Here is a 20,586-nt window from a genome sequence, read left to right on the forward strand (position 1 = left end):
AGGCTGGGGGTCAATTAGAGTTTTCAAGACTGAGATTAGTAAGATTTTTTATTGGGTGAGGGTCTTGAGAGATATGGAGCAAAGCTGGGTAAATGGAATTGCGCAGGAGGAGCACTGCACCGCCGGAGACGCCAAACCGAGGCCCCGTCCGTCCTCCCAGCCGAGACGCAAAAGATCCCAAGGCACCACCTCAAAGAAGAGCAGGGGAGCTATCTCCGGTGACCTGGCCAACATCTATCACTCTTACGACATCACTGAAGCACATACACTCAAGATGGCTTCAATCTGGACTGTTTTATTGTAAACATCAGCAGTTGCATCACCACAGTTGCCCACTAGGTGGAGCAGTAGTCTACTAGGTGGAGCTGTGTTACACGAGTGACAAGACTCTCCTTAAGTAATAAAATAAACTTCATTTTGTATCAAAATGGTAGGTTTACTCTGCCAGAGTTTATAATATAGCTCAAAATGGTGCAGTACATGGTAGAATAACAAACACCATATCACTTTATTAATCATGAGTTAATTGGAACCAGACAACTTTATTGTATTTGACACTGTTATATTTTGTGTTTTATGCTGCACGTTCTACTTGGATTCAGTATCATCAATTGTTCACATAATCACATCTTGTAGCCCCTAAAAACAATGCATTTTTAACTGCCCAGTACCTAGATAAAAGATAACGTTCTAGAAATTCATGCCACAAAAGCTGTCGGTGTCACCTTGGGTGGGTGTAAAATCCGCCAAAATGGTGGCGTTGACAGGACTGAAAAATTGGTGCTGGGGACTAATTAACATTAGCTCAGTGCTAAACTTAATGCAATGCTGTCCTGGTGGCGTTCGTCCTGGCAGGAGGCCCTAATGTACCATGGCCACAGCTGGAACAGCTTGCTTTGAAAGCGAGGCTGTCATTCCAGAAAGCAGTTCAGTCCCTTAAAGGGGAACCGCCTTCTGAAATGAAAAAATAAAAATCATGTAAAAATAGGCAGTTTTACCCCTCACAGCTCAACTGCCTTCTGAACAAAATTAACATTAAAATAAATTCCAAATGGAAATCTTCAGCTCTTCAAGCTGAATTGCCTTCCACACTTAAATAAAATGAGAAAAGTGCTAACACAAATGGCTCAGCAAGCCAGGGAAGGGGCACCCAAGGTCTCGTGTGCAACACTCCAGCTTTGTGCAGGGGGTCAACACTGCCAAGACAGGCCCTCTACCCACAGGGGCCAGGAGGCCCTCCAGAAAAAACAATGTGGGACCACATCACCGAGGCCATCACTGCCAGCAGTGTCGCCCCCATCACCTGGCTCCAGTGCCCAAAGAAACTTCATGACTTCAGATCAGGTATCAAGGTCAGTAAATACATCGTCAAAAGCCCTCTCCTCACAACTGCACCACTAGCCTCATACATTGATCAATTTTGCACGACTTCCCCCCAAATCACTCACCTATCAACAATATGTTCCAATCACAAGGCACGTCTCTACTAGCTTCACCTCATTCTTGGCAGGGGCATGGATGAGCCCTTGTCCAGCGATGGAGTTGAAAGGACAGAAGAAGCTGGTATCTGCAATGTCTGTAAGCTTGTAATGTTTGTAGCTCCACACTGTGGATGTGGACGTATTGTGTACTGCAACAGCAGAGTTAATAATAAACAGAACCAGGCAGATTCCGAAGGCTTCCGAGAGAGGTGCCTGCTTGTGCTCTGTGAATATATCCCATTTGGCGATGAGATGGGATTTTTCGGATGATTTAAAGCTTGAATTTTGTTGGGGAAGGATTCAGCCAGCCGACAGAGGGACTTTGGAAGTTTCTGTCTTTGGAAAAAAGCTACAAAATCCGAGGTAAAATACAGCACACGGTGTGAACAGCTAGAGATTAAAATGGCAGGTGTAATCGGACATTTGGGGGAACATAGACATGACCGGGAACGTTTTAAAGCGTATGTAGATCGGCTAGAAATGTATTTCACTGCAAATAACATAATCGAAGTTCCAGACAATGCAGTCCGGGCTGTGTTGGAATGCAAGAAAGCAATCTTCTTATTGGAGGCGGGTCTGGCATTGTACGAAACCCTTGTAAATCTGCTTGTGCCTGACGAGCCAAATGATACAATGCTTAGAGATTTTAACGAAGCTGGAGCAGCATTATAACCCCAAACTGTTAGAAATTGCTGAAAGCTATCATTTCGGGATTCAGAATCAAAAGGCTGATGAAGGTATCAGCGATTATATCATTGCATTAAAAAAGCTATCGATGCACTGTAATTTTGGAAACTTTCAAAACCGAGCATTACAGGATCGTTTTGTTTGTGGGGTGAAAAATGATGCGATCAGAAGGAAGTTATTGATGACGGATGACTTGACTTTTGAGATTGCTTGTCAGACAGTGAGGTCGGTGGGCATGGCTGAACAATATTCCCGAGAATTAAATAATAATTACGTTCGTCAAGTCAACCGAGTTAAATCACCTGCAGGTTCAAAGTAAAAGATAGTGCCAGTCCAAAGTCTCAGAAACCGGAAATTCTAACAGAGCGTCGAAGTCGTGCTGTAGGTGCCTGGGACAACACATTGCTCAAAGTTGTCCATACGTGAAGGCAGAGTGTTTCTTCTGCAGGAAGACTGGGCATCTTGCGAAGGCATGCCGACTGAAGGGTAAACCAGCTTTCAAAGCTATGAGTCCAGAGTTCAAAGCTATGAATAGAAATCCCAAGAGACTACATAGCATGGAAGAACAACAACAGGACGAGATGTTAGAGTTGCACGTCATCAGGAGCACGAGGTTAATGGACAGCGATTCGGAAAGCATCAAAATCCACATAGATGGTGCGGGATTCAAGATACCAATGGAAATTGACACGGGTATATCCGTGAGTGTAGTACTGGAATCGTGGTACCTCGACAAATTGCATGATTTCCAACTTGAGAAGTTCAAGGTAGAGCTGCGAGGCTACTCGGGAGAGAAAATTCCTGTGGTAGGTCATATCACCGTACTGGTGAAATATAAAGATCAATTTCAGAACTTGCCTCTAATAGTAGTGAAAGGAGACAAGTCTGCCTTACTAGTAAGAAATTGGTTGAGCTCACTGAAGCATGATTGGAGTAAGATTTTCTGTGTGGAAACGAGATTTTCATCAATGGATGAGGTTATCAAGAAGTATCCGAAGGTGTTCTGCGAAACGGGTAGTCCGATCTAAGGTTTCAAGGCAAGTGTCAGGGTACAGAAGGACGCTAGATCGGTTTACTACAAGCCACGTTCCATACCATATGCACTCAAGGAGAAAGTTGAGCAAGAACTCAAAAGACTAGAGACTGAGAACATTATTTGTAAGATAGATCGATGTAATTGAGCTACACCCATTGTTGTTGTACTTAAGTCCGATGGTAAGGTAAGATTGTGTGGTGATTATAAAGTAACCGTAAACCAGGTTCGAGAGGGTAATGTCGCCAATACATTGCCGAATATAGAAGATTTGTTCACAACACTAACAGGTGGTCAGATCTTCTCAAAACTGGATCTTACGAAAGCCTACTTACAGCTTGAACTAGATGCGGAGTCCAAGTCATGTTTGACTATAAATACTCATCTAGGCCTATATCAATTTAATAGGCTACTGTTTGGAATGTCTTCCGCCCCTGCCATATACCAAGGGGTGATGAACCAGATTTTGCCAGGTTCTGAAGGGGTAGTATGTTATTTGGATGACATACTAATTTCAGCACCAAATAGCCAAATTCATAATAACATATTGAATTAAGTCCTCAAATGGCTAGAGAAGCACAGAGTATGAGTGTCTGCTCATAAGTGTGAGTTATTTAAAAACTCAGTGCAGTACTTAGAATACAGAGTAGACAAAGATGTTTTACATCCGACCAAGGAAAAACTGGATGCAATCAGAAATGCACCCACTCCCAGGAATGTCAGTGAATTTGGTTCATTCTTGGGTCTTTTGAACTATTATGGGAAGTTCCTACCAAATTTGGCTACAGTATTACATCCACTGAATGAACTTTTGAAAAAACAGGTCCATTGGAAGTGGTCAAAAAAATGTGATACAGCATTCAAGGAGTGTAAAAGCAAATTGGTAGAGAGCACCATGTTAGTTCACTATGACATATCTAAGGAGTTTAATTAAGCTCGCATGTGATGCCTCACCATGTGGAGTTGGGGCAGTGATCTCTCATGTATCACATAGTGGGGAGGAGAGACCAATTGCTTTTGCTTCACGCACGCTCAGTGCCAGTGAGAGTAATTATGCGCAAATTGAAAGGGAAGCTTTGGCATTAATTTTTGGGGTCAAGAAGTTTCACAAATACTTGTATGGTCATAAGTTTACCATCGTTATGGACCATAAGCCCCTAACAGCAATCCTCCATCCAAAGTCCCCAGTTCCAACATTAGTTGCAGCCCGAATGCAGAGATGGGCTTTGATTTTGCCAGCATATACATATGATATTGAATACAGACAATCAGCTGATCACAGTAATGCTGATGCAATGTCTAGATTGCCTTCCCCATCACAAGTTACACCCAATAGGGAAGAAGTGTTTTATTTTTCATACATTGATGAACTGCCAGTCACAGCTGAAGAGATTGGTAGAGCAACCAAATGTGACCCAGTGATGTCAAAGGTGTATGAATATATTGCAAATGGATGGCCAAACCAGGTGACAGACAAAGATACACATCCATTCTTCATTCGTAGGAATGAATTATCAGTCGATAAAGATTGTATCATGTGGGGTGCAAGAGTGGTTATACCAAATAAATTCAGGTCGAAATTATTCGGAGACCTCCGTGACCAGCACCTGGGAATATGCTTGACCAAGAGTTTTGCACAGTTATTTATGGTGGCCAGGTCTTGATAAAGATATAGAGTACATCATGAATCAGTGTACGACATGTCAATCGGTAAGCAAGCAACCACCACCAGTACCATTACAGCCATGGAAATGGCCTCCCAGGGTGTAGCAAAGGCTACATATTGATTTTGCTGAGTTAGAAGGACAACAATTGTTCATTGTGATTGATAGCCATTCGAAATGGGTGGAGGTGTTTCCAATGTGGAAAATAAAAAGTAAAACATTGGACATTTTACAAAAATTATTTTCTTCATTTGGCCTCCCTGAAGAGATTGTTTCGGATAATGGACCACAATTTAGTTCAGAAGAATTAGCACAATTCACGAGCAAAAATGGTGCGAAACATACCAAGGTTCCACCATACCAGCCTGCTTCGAATAGTGCAGCAGAGCGCACTGTACAAATTGTAAAACGCGCCCTCATAAAACAAATGTTAGATCCAAATCAAAGGAAACAATAGTTGTCATTGGATCACAAAATGGCTAATTTTTTGATTACATATCGAAATACTCCTCATACAACTACTGGTAGAACACCAGCAGAGTTGTTTCTCAAACGACAGCCACGAACCAGATTCTCATTGTTAAAGTCAAATTTGGCACAGTCCGTAGAAGAGACACAATTAAGACAGAAAGAGAATCAGGATAGATGTAGAGTAAAAGAGAGAAGTGTGAAATTAAACCAGAAGGTGAGAGTGAAGAACCATCACCATAAATGGGTAAAGTGGTTACTGGGAAGAGTGGTGAAGATATGTGGTCCTCGCACATATTTGATAAAGATGTTTGATAATGGTCAGGTTAGGTTTGTTCATATTGATCATATTTTACCTACAGACATGGAAGGAGTTGAAGGTGGGAATGATTCAATTATTTCTGACTCATCAGATAGTTATGATACACCAGTAGCAAATCCTAAATCCAATGTACTGGAAACAAATGCAGGAGAGAATCAGAATGAAAGTCTGAGTCCGAGTCAGGAAAACAAAGAGCCTGAAGTTAGAGTGAGTTCAAATGAAAATCAAGAAAATTCCGTGGAGGAAAACGTTCCTCAGGATGAGTCTCGAATGAGTTTTGATTCAACACCATGTTTGGAAGGTTCTGTTCGAGAGCGAAGGTATCCTCTTCGAAACAGAAAACAAGTGGTAAAGTTAAATTTGTAAATATGGAAAAAAAATAAACTTTATATCGTGTGTTATGTATAAACATGAAAGTTATGTATGATGTTTGTTATAATAACTTCTTCATTAAGGAGGGAGAAGTGTAATATCTGTAAGCTTGTAATGTTTGTAGCTCCACACTGTGGATGTGGATGTATTGTGTACTGCAACTGCAGAGTTAATAATAAACAGAACCAGGCAGATTCTGGAGGCTTCCGAGAGAGCTGCCTGCCATGTAGGAAGCTGTGTGTGCTTGTGCTCTGTGAATATATGACAGTATCGTCATATGTTATCCTCCTTCTCGTATGCACCTCTTGCTTTCCTGCCTTCCCCTCACCACAATTCCACCCTTGTGCCTTCCTCAGTTCACACACCCAAGAAATGCAATCCAATGAAGAGAAGCAGCATCACTCAATTTCACACTCCCAACCACCAGCTCCTCAAGGCCAATCAGCAAGGCCATTTGTAGTGTCCCCCACTGAAAGTCAACAGCCTTCCACCAGCCAGGCTGCAGGCACTGGGGTAGCACTGTGTGACGTCACAGTAGGATAGGCAAAGGCACACACAAAACAGTCACTAAGGGAATGCAAAAGGGTGATGAGTTGATTTCTTGATGGTGTAGTGGATTGATAGATGCATAAAGTTGGATTGGAAAGCTTGCTTTGTGGTGGCTTTTGTTTCAGCATTATGGCCAAGAGGACGCTGTGATGGTCAGTAACAGAGGGAAAGTATGGTGTGGGACAAATGTTAAAACGGGAATTGGGGTTGTGGTCACTGGTACCGCAGGCAGATGATTCGAACTCTGATAACTTGGCCAGAAAAGTGCTGTCTGGGTTGAATCCTTACTTCTGCTTCTTCCCTTTCGGTGTCTTTCTCTTCCCTCAGCGAGCAGTTGCTGTAAATGTGAAATGAAAGCATAAAATGCTGGAAACACTCAGCAGATCAGGCAACATCTCAACCTGAGATGTGAACTCTGTTCCTCTCCCCACGGATGTTGCCTGACCTGCTGAGTATTTCCAGCATTTTCTGTCATCTCAGAGGCCTTCCTTTACCATCTGAGGCCTTGCAAGCAACCAACAGCACTCCCTGCACTCTTTAAAAAGTTTTAACATGTAACAAGCCACTTCTTCAACAAAATTTTAAAAATCCAGTCCAAAAGCTTAAATGCAAACTTAACCTGAAAGATGTGCGTGTCCCTTTAAAAGGTGCTGACAACATCTCTCTCAGTCTGCTGAATGCTCGGTTTTCGGAGCGAGCTTAGGACCCAGTGCTGAACTCAGCTCCAAGGTCAAAATTCGCTGAGGTGATGTTATGTCGACGTGCAACGTCACGCTCTCTTCATTTACATGGCCAGGGTCAGTGGCTGTAAGGCCCTCAATAAAATGGCAGATGTGGAGTCCTGTGCCAGAGAAGGGTGCTGGAATGGCGGCCACCATTTTTCGCCAGGGCAGCGATGCAAATGGGTGGTGGTAAGTGGCCCAATTTTGAGGCCAACGAGTCCTATGAATAGCAATCAGTATGAAACCGTGTATTTATGATCACGTACAAATTTTGGCATTCTTCACAATATGCATACATATTGATATTCGTTTTTTAACTGATACACTATGCATGGAGTCAAAGTAACCCAATTTCCTGCTGGTAACAATGAAACTGCTTAGCTGGGTTTCAGAAACCTCAGGTAAACTCCACTCAGAAGCTTCTGGCCTCAGGAGTTCTCAATCAAGGATGAAAGCCAATCTCTCAAAGATTTTTGGTCATGCTTTTCTGTCAACATTTCCCATTCAATTTTGTCATGTCAACGGTCACTATTTGGTTTCAGACTCTGGCCAGTAGCTAGCTCAAGAAAATCTCTGAATTCCATTAGCATATTGTATGGAAAACATAGAAACATAGAAAATAGGTGCAGGTGTAGGCCATTCAGCCCTTCGAGCCTGCACCACCATTCAATAAGATCATGCAAATTCAGTACCCCATTCCTGCTTTCTCTCTATACCCCTTGATCACTTTAGCCATAAGGGTCATATCTAACTTCCTTTTGAATATATCCAATGAACTGGCATCAACAACTCTCTGTGGCAGGGAATTCCACAGGTTAACAACTCTCTCGAGTGAAGAAGTTTCTCCACATCTCAGTCCTAAATGGTCTACCCCTTATCCTAAGACTATGTCCCCTGGTTTTGGACTTCCCCAACATCGGGAACATTCTTCCCGCATCTAACCTGTCCAGTCCCGGCAGAATCTTACATGTTTCTATGAGATCCCCTCTCATCCTTCTAAACTCCAATGAATAAAGACCCAGTTGATCCAGTCTCTCCTCATAGGACAGTCCAGCCATCCCTGGAATCAGTCTGGTGAACCTTCGCTGCACTCCCTCAATAGCAAGAACGTCCTTCCTCAGATTAGGAGACCAAAACTGAACACAATATTCCAGGTGAGGCCTCACTAAGGCCCTGTACAACTGCAGTTAGACATCTCTGCTCCTATACTCAAATCCCCTAGCTATGAAGGCCAACATACCATTTGCCTTCTTCACTGCCTGCTGTACCTGCATGCCAACTTTCAATGACTGATGAACCATGAAACCCAGGTCTCGTTGCACCTCCCCTTTTCCTAATCTTCCGCCATTCAAATAATAATCTGCCTTCCTGTTTTTGTCACCAAAGTGGATAACCTCACATTTATCCATATTATACTGCATCTGTCATGCATTTGCCCACTCACCAAACCTGTCCAAGTCACCCTGCAGCCTCTTAGTTTCCTCCTCACAGCTCACACTGCCACCCAGTTTAGTGTCATCTGCAAACTTGGAGATATTACACTCAATTTCTTCATCTAAATTGTTAATGTGTATTGTAAAGAGCTCGGGTCCCAGCACTGAGCCCTGTGGCACTCCAGTAGTCGCTGCCTGCCATTCTAAAAAGGACCAGTTAATCCCGACTCTCTGCTTCCTGTCTGCCAACCAGTTCTCTATCTACGTCAGTACGTTACCCCCAATACCATGCGCTTTGATTTTGCACACCAATCTCTTGTGCGGGAACTTGTCAAAAGCCTTTTGAAAGTCCAAATGCACCACAGCCACTGGTTCTCCCTTGTCCATTGAACAATTCTATTCAAGTTACTGTAGGCAATATACTAATATATATAAAATAATTATTGATCAGGGTTATAATTGTTTCTTCCTATAGGCAGTTGAGCTGTGCCATTTTCTGGAAAAGAATTGGAAGGAATTCAAACTTGACGACAAAAATGTAATAGAACTAGGAGCTGGAACAGGATTGTTGTCTAATTCTGGTTAGCTTACTAGGTTAGTGTTATGAAACATGAACTTATATTTTTATTTATATTATTCTTCGTATTTTAATCTTCACAATTTCAATTTTCATTAACCTCGTGCCATTAATGTAGAAAAGCATCCCAAGATGTTTCCTGGAAGCATAACGAAAAAATGAACACCAAACCAAAGAAGCGGGAACGACCAAAAGCTTGGCCAAAAGGGCTTTTTCAGAAGGATCTTGGAGAAGGAGGGTGGAGAGGCAGAGGGGTCAAGGGAAGGAATTAAGAGCAGGGGCCTAGGCAGCTTAAGGCATGACTGCTATGGAGGGTGGGGGGGGGGGTGGGAGGGAAGGAGTGGGCAACAGCCTAAAATCAGAGGAACAGAGAGTTTTGGGGAGGGACAGTAACACTGGAAAAGGCTAAAGAGATAGGGATTTAAACATAAAGATGAGAATTTTAAAGTTGAGGTGACTGACCAATATAGGTTAGCAAGGATGGGCTGATGGGTAAGAAGGATTTGGTAAAGGACAGGATACAGATAGCAGAGTTTTGGATGAGCTCATGTTTAGAGTGTGGAGAGTATTGGAATGGTCCAGTCTGGAAGTGACAAATGTATGGATGAGGGTTTGCCAGCAGATGAGTTGAGGTGGGGCGGAGGAAGGTGCTGTTATGGAAGGGAAAGTAGGGAGTCTTTCTGATGGAGAGGAAGTGGGGTTGGAAACTTAGCTTAGGGTCAAAACTGACCTTGAGCATATGAGCAATCTTTTTTCCGGGGAGGGGGCTTGAGTCGGTGGTGAGGGTATAGTATTTATGGTGATGGCTTTCATTGTTCCAACGTTTAGCTGGAGGAAGTTGTGGCTCAACCAAGACTAAATGCTGCACAAGCAGTCAGACAGCACAGAAGCAGAGGAGGGACTGAGGGAGATCACGGAGAGGTAGAGCTGAGCATCATCAGCGCACATATGAAAGCTATCCTCATGTTTGCAGATGTTGATGAGGGGGTGGGGAAAGGCAAAAATGGGTCCATGGGGAACTCCCTAGGTGATACTGCAGGTTTGGAAAGAGAAGCCATTGCTGGAGATGCTCTAGTTATACTGTCATCCAATATCAGTGATATTTGATGACTGGCTAAGAGGATTTGGGTGGGAAGAGAAAGGCAATCACTCTTGCACTTCCAAAGTTCAATACCTTGACAATATTTCATTTATACCATGTACAGGTTAATGCAACATAAAGTTTACTAAAATTTGGTAATTTGGCTTGATATTTTGATATCTATATTTCATCATATAACTGGAACAACACATAAGAACATAAGAAATAGGAACAGGAGTAGGCCATACATAGAAACATAGAAACATAGAAAATAGGTGCAGGAGTAGGCCATTCGGCCCTTCTAGCCTGCACCGCCATTCAATGAGTTCATGGCTGAACATGCAACTTCAGTACCGCATTCCTGCTTTCTCACCATACCCCTTGATCCCCTAGTAGTAAGGACTGCATCTAACTCCTTTTTGAATATATTTAGTGAATTGGCCTCAACAGCTTTCTGTGGTAGAAAATTCCACAGGTTCACCACTCTCCGGGTGAAGAAATTCCTCCTCATCTCGGTCCTAAATGGCTTACCCCTTATCCTTAGGCTGTGTCCCCTGGTTCTGGACTTCCCCAACATTGGGAACATTCTTCCTGCATCTAACCTGTCTAACCCCGTCAGAATTTTAAATGTTTCTCTGAGGTCCCCTCTCATTCTTCTGAACTCTAGTGAATACAAGCCCAGTTGATCCAGTCTTTCTTGATAGGTCAGTCCCGCCATCCCGGGAATCAGTCTGGTGAACCTTCGCTGCACTCCCTCAATAGCAAGAATGTCCTTCCTCAGGTTAGGAGACCAAAACTGTACACAATACTCCAGGTGTGGCCTCACCAAGGCCCTGTACAACTGTAGCAACACCTCCCTGCCCCTGTACTCAAATCTCCTCGCTATGAAGGCCAACATGCCATTTGCTTTCTTAACCGCCTACTGTACCTGCATGCCAACCTTCAATGACTGATGTACCATGACACCCAGGTCTCTTTGCACCTCCCCTTTTCCTAATCTGTCACCATTCAGATAATAGTCTGTCTCTCTGTTTTTACCACCAAAGTGGATAACCTCACATTTATCCACATTATACTTCATCTGCCATGCATTTGCCCACTCACCTAACCTATCCAAGTTGCTCTGCAGCCTCGTAGCATCCTCCTCGCAGCTCACACTGCCACCCAACTTAGTGTCATCTGCAAATTTGGAGATACTACATTTAATCCCCTCGTCTAAATCATTAATGTACAGTGTAAACAGCTGGGGCCCCAGCAGAGCACCTTGCAGTACCCCACTAGTCACTGCCTGCCATTCTAAAAAGTCCCCATTTACTCCTACTCTTTGCTTCCTGTCTGACAACCAGTTCTCAATCCATGTCAGCACACTACCCCCAATCCCATGTGCTTTAACTTTGCACATTAATCTCTTGTGTGGGACCTTGTCGAAAGCCTTCTGAAAGTCCAAATATACCACATCAACTGGTTCTCCCTTGTCCACTCTACTGGAAACATCCTCTTTCACAAATCCATGCTGACTTGGACCTATCATGTCACAATTTTCCAAATGCGCTGCTATGACATCGTTAATAATTGATTCCATCATTTTACCCACTACCGATGTCAGGCTGACCGGTCTATAATTCCCTGTTATCTCTCTTCCTCCTTTTTTAAAAAGTGGGGTTACATTGGCTACCCTCCACTCCATAGGAACTGATCCAGAGTCAATGGAATGTTGGAAAATGACTGTCAATGCATCCACTATTTCCAAGGCCACCTCCTTAATTACTCTGGGATGCAGTCCATCAGGCCCTGGGGATTTATCGGCCTTCAATCCCATCAATTTCCCCAACACAATTTCCCGACTAATAAGGATTTCCCTCAGTTCCTCCTCCTTACTAGACCCTCCGACCCATTTTATATCCGGAAGGTTGTTTGTGTCCTCCTCAGTGAATACCGAACCAAAGTACTTGTTCAATTGGTCTGCCATTTCTTTGGTTCCCGTTATGACTTCCCCTGATTCTGACTGCAGGGGACCTACGTTTGTCTTTACTAACTTTTTTCTCTTTACATATCTATAGAAACTATTGCAAACCGTCTTAATGTTCCCTGCAAGCTTCTTCTCGTACTCCATTTTCCCTGCCCTAATCAAACCCTTTGTCCTCCTCTGCTGAGTTTTAAATTTCTCCCAGTCTCCGGGTTCGCTGCTATTTCTGGCCAATTTGTATGCCACTTCCTTGGCTTTAATACTATCCCTGATTTCCCTTGATAGCCACGGTTGAGCCACCTTCCTTTTTTTATTTTTACGCCAGACAGGAATGTACAATTGTTGTAATTCATCCATGCAGTCTCTAAATGTCTGCCATTGCCCATCCACAGTCAACCCCTTCAGTATCATTCGCCAATCTATCCTTGCCAATTCACGCCTCATACCTTCAAAGTTACCCTTCTTTAAGTTCTAGACCATGGTCTCTGAATTAACTGTTTCATTCTCCATCCTAATGCAGAATTCCAACATATTATGGTCACTCTTCCCCAAGAGGCCTCGCACAACGAGATTGCTAATTAATCCTCTCTCATTACACAACACCCAGTCTAAGATGGCCTCCCCCCTAGTTGGTTCCTCGACATATTGGTCCAAAAAACCATCCCTTATGCACTCCAGGAAATCCTCCTCCACTGTATTGCTTCCAGTTTGGTTAGCCCAATCTATGTGCATATTAAAGTCACCCATTATAACTGCTGCACCTTTATTGCACGCACCCCTAATTTCATGTTTGATGCCCTCCCCAACATCAGTACAACTGTTTGGAGGTCTGTACACAACTCCCACTAACGTTTTTTGCCCTTTGGTATTCTGCAGCTCTCCCCATATAGATTCCACATCATCCAAGCTAATGTCCTTCCGAACTATTGCCTTAATTTCCTCCTTAACCAGCAATGCTACCCCACCTCCTTTTCCTTTTATTCTATCTTTCCTGAATGTTGAATACCCCTGGATGTTGAGTTCCCAGCCCTGATCATCCTGGAGTCACGTCTCCGTAATCCCAATCACATCATATTTGTTAACATCTATTTGCACAGTTAATTCATCCACCTTATTGCGGATACTCATTGCATTAAGACACAAAGCCTTCAGGCTTGTTTTTTTAACACCCTTTGTCCTTTTAGAATTTTGCTGTACAATGGCCCTTTTTGTTCTTTGTCTTGGGTTTGTCTGCCCTCCATTTTCCTCATCTCCTTTCTGTCTTTTGCTTTTGCCTCCTTTTTGTTTCCCTCTGTCTCCCTGCATTGGTTCCCATCCCCCTGCCATATTAGTTTAAATCCTCCCCAACAGCACTAGCAAACACTCCCCCTAGGACATTGGTTCCGGTCCTGCCCAGGTGCAGACCGTCCGGTTTGTACTGGTCCCACCTCCCCCAGAACCGGTTCCAATGCCCCAGGAATTTGAATCCCTTCCTGCTGCACCACTGTTCAAGCCACGTATTCATCTGCGCTATCCTGCGATTCCTACTCTGACTAGCACGTGGCACTGGTAGCAATCCCGAGATGACTACTTTTGAGGTCCTACTTTTTAATTTAGCTCCTAGCTCCTTAAATTCGTTTCGTAGGACCTCATCCCTTTTTTTACCTATGTCGTTGATACCAATGTGCACCACGACAACTGGCTGATCTCCCTTCCTTTTTAGAATGTCCTGCACCCGCTCCGAGACATCCTTGACCCTTGCACCAAGGAGGCAACATCCTGGAGTCTCGGTTGCGGCCGCAGAAACGCCTATCTATTCCCCTTACAATTGAATCCCCTATCACTATCGCTCTCCCACTCTTTTTCCTGACCTCCTGTGCAACAGAGCCAGCCACGGTGCCATGAACTTGGCTGCTGCTGCCCTCTCCTGATGAGTCATCCCCCTCAACGGCACCCAAAGCAGTGTATCTGTTTTGCAGGGGGATGACCACAGGGGACTCCTGCACTACCTTCCTTGCACTGCTCTTCCTGTTGGTCTTCCATTCCCTATCTGGCTGTGGACCCTTTCCCTGCGGTACGACCAACTCGCTACACGTGATACTCACGTCATTCTCAGCATCGTGGATGCTCCAGAGTGAATCCACCCTCTGCTCCAACTCCGCAACGCGGACCGTCAGGAGCTGGAGGTGGATACACTTCCTGCACACATAGTCATCAGGGACACTGGAGTCATCCCTGAGTTCCCACATGGTACAGGAGGAGCATAACACCCGACCGAGCTCTCCTGCCATGTCTTAACCCTTAGATACACTTAAATTGGCAACAACAATGTTAAAAGTTACTCACTGATATAGAAGAGAAAAAAGAAAAACTACTCACCAATCACCAGCCAATCACTTACCCTCTTGGCTGTGACGTCACCTTTTGATTTATTTCTCCTTCTTTTTTGCCTTCTCTCCCCGCTGCAGCTGCACAGGTACGCCTCACGCTGCTGCTGAGCCTTTATAGGCCTCACCAACGCCAGGAACTCCCGCCTCTCGCTGCCGCTGGGCCTTTATAGGCCTCACCAACGCCAGGAACTCCCGCCTCTCGGACTGTCGCCGCCTCTCGCTGCCGCTGGGCCTTTATAGGCCTCACCAACGCCAGGAACTCCCGCCTCTCGCTGCCGCTGGGCCTTTATAGGCCTCACCAACGCCAGGAACTCCCGCCTCTCGGACTGCCGCCGCCTCTCGCTGCCGCTGGGCCTTTATAGGCCTCACCAACACCAGGAACTCCCACCTCTCGGACTGCCGCCGCCTCTCGCTGCCGCTGGGCCTTTATAGACCTCACCAACGCCAGGAACTCCCGCCTCTCGGACTGCCGCCGTCTCTCGCTGCCACTGGGCTTTTACAGGCCTCACCAACACCAGGAACTCCCGCCTCTCGGACTGCCGCCGCCTCTCGCTGCCACTGGGCTTTTACAGGCCTCACCAACGCCAGGAACTCCCGCCTCTCGAGCTTGCTCCACCATTCAATAAGATCATGGCTGGTCTGATCATGGATTCAGCTCCACTTCCCTGCCCGCTCGTCATAACCCCATATCAATTAAGAAACTGTCTATTTCTGTCTTAAATTTATTCAATGCCCCAGCTTCCACATATCTCTGAGGCAGCAAATCCCACAGATTCACAACCCTCTGAGACAAGAAATTTCTCCTCATCTGTTTTAAATGGGCGGCCCCTTATTCTAAGATCGCACCCTCTAGTTCGAGTCTCCCCTACCAGTGGAAACATCCTCTTTGCATCCACCCTGTCAAGCCCCCTCATAATCTTATACGTCTCGATAAGATCACCTCTCATTCTTCTGAATTCCAATGAGTAGAGGCCCAACCTACTCAACCTTTCCTCATAAGTCAATTCCCTCATCCCCAGAATCAACCGAGTGAACCTTCTCTGAACTGCCTCCAAAGCAAGTATATCCTTTCGTAAATATGGAAACCAAAACTGCATGCAGTATTCCAGGTGTGGTCTCACCAATAACTTATATAGCTGTAGTAAGACTTCCCTGCTTTTATACTCCATCCCCTTTGCAATAAAGGCCAATATATCATTGGCCTTCCTGATCACTTGCTGTACCTGCATACTATCCTTTTGTGTTTCATGCACAAGTACCCCCAGGTCCTGCTGTACTGCAGCACTTTGCAATCTTTCTCCATTTAAATAATAACTTGCTCTTTGATTTTTTTCTGCCAAAGTGCATGACCAACATTATCATCTGCCAAATTTTTGCTCACTCACTTAGCCTGTCTATGTCCTTTTGCTGATTTTGCTGGAAGCATAAAGAAAAAATGAACACCAAACCAAAGAAGCAGGAGCAACCAAAAGCTTGGCCAAAAGGGCTTTTTCAGAAGGAGGAGGGTGGAGAGGCAGAGGGGTCAAGGTAAGGAATTAAGAGCGGGGGCCTGCCATGGAGGGTGGGTGGGGGAAGGAGTGGGCAACAGCCTAAAATCAGAGGAACACAGAGTGTCCTCCTCACTCATTGCCTTTCCTCCCATCTTTGTATCGTCAGCAAAGTTGGCTACGTTACACTCAGTCCCTTCTTCCAAGTCATTAATATAGATTGTAAATAGTTGGGGCCCCAGCACTGATCCCTGCCACACCCCACTAGTTACTGGTTGCCAACCAGAGAATGAACCATTTATCCCAACTCTCTGTTCTTTGTTATTTAGCCAATCCTTTATCCGTGCTAATATATTACCCCAACCCCATGAACTTTTATCTTGTGCGGTAACCTTTTATGTGGCACCTTGTCAAATGTCTTCTGGAAGTCCAAATACACCACATCCATTGGTTCCCCTTTATCTACCCTGTTCATTACATCCTCAAAGAACTCCAGCAAATTTGTCTAATGTGACTTCCCCTTCATAAATCCATGCTGACACTGCCTGACTGAATTTTGCTTTTCCAAATGTCCTGCTACTGCTTCTTTAATAATGGACTCCAACATTTTCCCAAACACAGATGTTAGGCTAACTGGTTTATAGTTTCCTGCTTTTTGTCTGCCTTCTTTTTTAAATAGGGGCGTTACATTTGCAGTTTTCTAATCTGCTGGGACCTCCCCAGAATCCAGGGAATTTGTTAAATTGCAACCAAATGCATCCACAATCCCTGCCGCTACTTCTCTTCTTTTAAGACCTAGGATGCAAGCCATCAGGTCCAGGGGATTTATCTGCCTTTAGTCCCATTATCTTACCACCACCTTTGTGATTATGATTGTGTTTGAACATTTTTTTAAATTTAAAAAGGAGATTCTTCACTGACAGGTTGTTAAAAAGTGTAATAATGTTGCTGAGAAATGGGAGGCAAGGCAGGAGTCTGGCCTCATAACCTTCTGTTTGGGACTGATGATCCACAGTATGCACCAAGTCCCATTTACCCATTACCCCTGTGCTCAGTGATCTAAATTGGCTCCCAGTCCTGCAACAACTCAATTCTGGCCTCTTGCGCATCCCCTATTTTCATCGCTCGACGATTGGCAGCCGTGTCTTCAGCTGCCAAGGTCCTAAACTCTTTAATTCCCTCGCTAAACCTCGCCACCTCACCTCTCTCTCCTTTAAGACGCTATTTAAAATTCATCTCTTTGGCCAGGCGTTTAGTCATCAGTTCTAATATGTTCTTATGTGGCTTGGTATCCAATTTGGGACATTTTACTATGTTAAAGGCATTGTATAAATGCAAGTTGTTGTTCGTGAGGGTTATCCATATGTCTGCATATTTCAATGTTGTTGTAATTGACACTGATAACAGACATAGGTCTAGATATTAACAGGGATGGGTTACATAGGCCGGCAGGGGATGGGGGTGTTTCGGATGCAAAACCAGTATGTTTTTGACAGGTTCCCCGCCCGGATCAGTCTGATTGACAGGCTTAGCTTCCAATTGGGCGGGGAGGACACCGGAGTAGGCCCAGGGGCAGGTAAGGCCGAAGGCCGATCCATGACCTGGGGGTCTTTGTATGGGAGGGGTCCGATGGTGGGGGGGGGTGGGGGGGAAGCTTGAGGGGCCGAATAAGCACTCCTGCACCTCCTGGCTCACAAGCAGTGCTGTACAGGCACTTATCTTCTCCTTGAAGCTGTCCCCACCTCCCTTCAGCTATTGGGTTTTTCGAGGTCTAGGTGAAATCAGGCACGTGCTTATTTGTACCAGCAAAATGCTCTGATTGTCTCTGATTGGCTCTCTATGATAACATGACCTGATTGCTGATTGGACCACTTGGAGAAAAAGGCACATCTCGAAGTTTCTCTGGAATGCGTAATTAGAATCACCCAGCCCAAGTTCTGAGTGACTTTGCAAATTGTAATTTGAGCCATTCTGACATCCGACCACAGAAAGGATAGAGCTCTCCTATCCCAGCTCAAGTTCCTGACCACCTCCCCATCCCAAGTTACTGCCTTATCCCGACCAAAGTTCCTGCCCCAACACAGTGCAAGTTCCCGACCTTACGACCCCCCGCCCCCCCCCCACATCATCATAGATGAGGCATTGTGTGGGGGTCACGGATTGTTAACAGGTTTATTGGGTATGAAGTGCATATAGAGTGTCATGACTTTTGTATTTCATCCCTTGTCACACACGCACCGAGCTATCTGAGAATTCGGGTGTGGGTGTAAAGGGGGTGGGGTTAGAAGAATGTGATCTGTCGCTCTCTTCCCTTCGATCCCCCCAGTTTCTCTCTCCCTCCAATGCCCAGTCACTCTCTATCTCTCCCCCCAACCCCCCGGTTTCTATCTCTCCCCCCAACCCCCCGGTTTCTCTCTCTCTCTACCCCCCCTCCCCCCGGTCTCTCCTCCCCACTCCCCTCCCCCCGGTCTCTCTCTCCTCCCCCCCCTCTCCCCGGTCTCTCTCTCCTCCCCCCCCCCCCTCCCCCGGTCTCTCTCTCCTCCCCCCGGTCTCTCGCCCTTCCCCCACTCTCTCTCACACCCTCTTTCTCTCCCCCCCCCAGTTGGTCTTTCTCTTTCCCTCCCCAACCCCCCCCCAGTTGGTCTTAATCTCTTTCCCTCCCCTCCCCCCAGTCTCTCTCTTCCCCCACCCCACCCCACCACACCACACCCCAGTCTCTCTCTTCCCACCCCACCCCAGTCTCTCTCTTCCCCCCCTCCCCACCCCAGTCTCTCTCTTCCCCCCCACCCCAGTCTCTCTCTCCACCCCCCCACCCCAGTCTCTCTCTCCACCCCCCCACCCCAGTCTCTCTCTCCACCCCCCCACCCCAGTCTCTCTCTTCCCCCCCCACCCCCAACCCCAGTCTCTATCTCTCTCTCTCCTCCCCCCCGTTTCTCTCACCCTCTCCCCACCCCCTCTCTCTCTCTTCCTCCAGCCCCAGCCCCACCACACCCCGATGTCTCCCACCTTTGCTGTTTTCTGTCCCAGAGGCCACGAAAATGTGGCACAGATCCAGCGCCAGTGAACTCCCCGCGGCACTGAGCCCAACTCCCGGTGTGGGGTTGGAGGAGTGTGCCCATGTGTGGGTGTCGGTGTCCAGGAGCGCAGACACAGGAAGTGTTACAGCGGAGGTTACATTGCCAACCCGCTTCCTGGCTGTGGATTGGCTGGCCAGCCCTTGTCCTGCCTCCATTGGCTGGCCTGAAATAGGCCAAGTTTCAGAAATCATAAATACATTTTACGTGTATTTATTGACTTACACAGGGTGCATGGCTATTATGAAGTCACATACACATTATAATTTTCAATGTGACTTAATTAACTCACTAATATGGAATATATTTTAATATCATTCACTGATCAGTGATATGGAAAATTTTGTAGGCACGATATGTCTGCTTATTTATGCCTTTTCTTTCAGGTGCTTATCTAACTGGTATTGATCTCTCTTATGCAGCTGGAAACTTACAAAGTAATCTTATGAGAAATACACGAAGGAGAAGCAAGCATCAACCCCAGGTTCAGGAGTTGGTTTGGAATGTAGATTTGGATAAAAACATTCCTCAATCTGTTCATCATTATGATTCCATCCTCACAGCGGATGTTGTTTATCATCATGACTGTCTGGCTGATTTACTGGCTACATTTGGTTACTTTTGTCAACCAAGCAGTGTAATATTATGGCAAACAAATTAAGATTTAATTCAGACTACGAATTTTTGGAAAGATTCAAAGCAACATTTGATATCCCAAATTCCAAAACAGTAATAATTAAAGGAACAAAGAAAGTGCAGTTAGTGAACAATAGTTAGTGGGAAAGCACCACTATTTCTATTCAAAACAATGCACTTAATATTTGACAGGGGAAAGAGTGGTTTCTGTTAAATCGATCTTAAACAAACCCGATACAGTATTCAATGTGTTGTAAATTGACACATTTAACACGATAAATTGCTCATTTCTGTTTCATCTTGTACACCAGCTTTTATTATCACATTGAGCACACTGACATATATTGGAAGATTTTATTGAATATTCACCAATAGTTTGCATTGTTTGTCACACAATTTGTTTGAATTTATAGTGAAATCTGCTGTCTTTAAAAAGTTATTTTCTAATGCATGTTCAAGTTTAAATGGTTGATTTGTTGATCAGTTTGATGTAATAATTTCTTTGTATTAACTAACCACTATGAAAGTTGTACTTATTAATTAAAAAGTAACACTTTATTACTAATATAAATGCTCTTGAGAACGCACACAAAAAACCCAAGGAAGATTAACCCCTGAAGCACCAGCATTCAGGGGAACTCTGTACCACTGGTCAGACAATTTTC

At 45.0% G+C, this 20,586-nt stretch overlaps 1 protein-coding gene and 1 pseudogene across 4 annotated transcripts in view; one reads left to right on the forward strand and one right to left on the reverse strand.

The window, feature by feature from the left end:
- Positions 1-20,062, forward strand: part of LOC139245639 (protein-lysine methyltransferase METTL21C-like) — a 37,356-nt pseudogene extending 17,294 nt beyond the window's left edge.
- Positions 1-20,586, reverse strand: part of LOC139245638 (tripeptidyl-peptidase 2-like) — a 75,150-nt gene that overhangs the window by 32,760 nt on the left and 21,804 nt on the right. The window lies entirely within an intron of this gene.

The sequence above is a fragment of the Pristiophorus japonicus genome, unplaced genomic scaffold (genome assembly GCF_044704955.1).
Source record: "Pristiophorus japonicus isolate sPriJap1 unplaced genomic scaffold, sPriJap1.hap1 HAP1_SCAFFOLD_226, whole genome shotgun sequence".
Lineage (NCBI taxonomy): Eukaryota > Metazoa > Chordata > Chondrichthyes > Pristiophoridae > Pristiophorus > Pristiophorus japonicus.